The sequence below is a fragment of the Phascolarctos cinereus genome, unplaced genomic scaffold (assembly GCF_003287225.1).
Source record: "Phascolarctos cinereus isolate Bilbo 61053 unplaced genomic scaffold, phaCin_HiC Scaffold_7;HRSCAF=346, whole genome shotgun sequence".
NCBI lineage: Eukaryota > Metazoa > Chordata > Mammalia > Diprotodontia > Phascolarctidae > Phascolarctos > Phascolarctos cinereus.
Window position 1 is genome coordinate 129,928,205 of NW_027556180.1, and position 950 is coordinate 129,929,154.

At 45.4% G+C, this 950-nt stretch overlaps 1 pseudogene; it reads left to right on the forward strand.

Moving 5' to 3' along the window:
• The first annotated feature begins 256 nt into the window (after positions 1-256).
• Positions 257-633, forward strand: LOC110200961 (NADH dehydrogenase [ubiquinone] 1 beta subcomplex subunit 7 pseudogene; annotated as a pseudogene).
• Positions 634-950: the final 317 nt, after the last annotated feature.

The window sequence follows — 950 nt, forward strand, 5'->3', positions numbered from 1 at the left end:
GAGTCATCCTTGATCATTCATTATCCCATACTACCTTCTTCCCTATCTGTAAATCTGGTCCATTCTTCCTTAGGAATATATCACACTGACATCAATTCTATCCTTTCTGATCACATGACCATCACTCTAATTGATACCTTCTTCACCATTTACTTGTAGTATTGCTAAAGTCTCCTAAATGGGGGAGGGGGCAGCTGAGATGACCCCAGGAGCCGAGGCTGAGGCTGAGGCTGAGGCCTCAGAGGCAGTAGCAACAATGTGTGCACACCTGACTCAGCGCTACTTGGGGGACTCGGAGGTGGAGCCCGACCTGTTGCACATGCCCACCTTTACCCCGGATTATGGCTTCCAGGGACGCAAGGAGCAAATGATGGTGGTCATACAATAGGAAATGAATGATGCACAGCTGCTACTGCAACAGCAGGATTACTGCATGCACCATCTCATCCGACTGTTCAAGTGTAAGCGGAACTGCTTTCCCAACTTCCTGGCCTGTGGCCATGAAAAACACATCTGGGACCTCTGTGAGCACCAGGAGACTATGTAGGCCAAATGGAAGAGTTTGAGCGGGAACGACGTCTGCTGGCATCACAGAAGTGGCAGGCAGAGAGTGAAGCTTCAGAGCCAAAATAGCCACAATTATACTGAAACCCCAGGTCTATCCCCACAACCATGTACCAGCTGGATAAATAAACACTGTTTTTACCTTCCAGGCCCACCCAAAACAAACAAACAAACAAACAATAAATAGACAGACAGATGAATGAATGAACGAACAAACAAATAAATAAATGAAGTAAGTCTCCTAAATGGGTTTCTCAACACCTCTCTACAACCTCTTCTCCACATAGATGCCAAAGGGATAGTTCAGAGCTGTAGATCTGACCGTTAAGTTGTGCTGTTCAATCAACTATTGTCTCAGAATTACTTATAGAATAAAATACAAATTC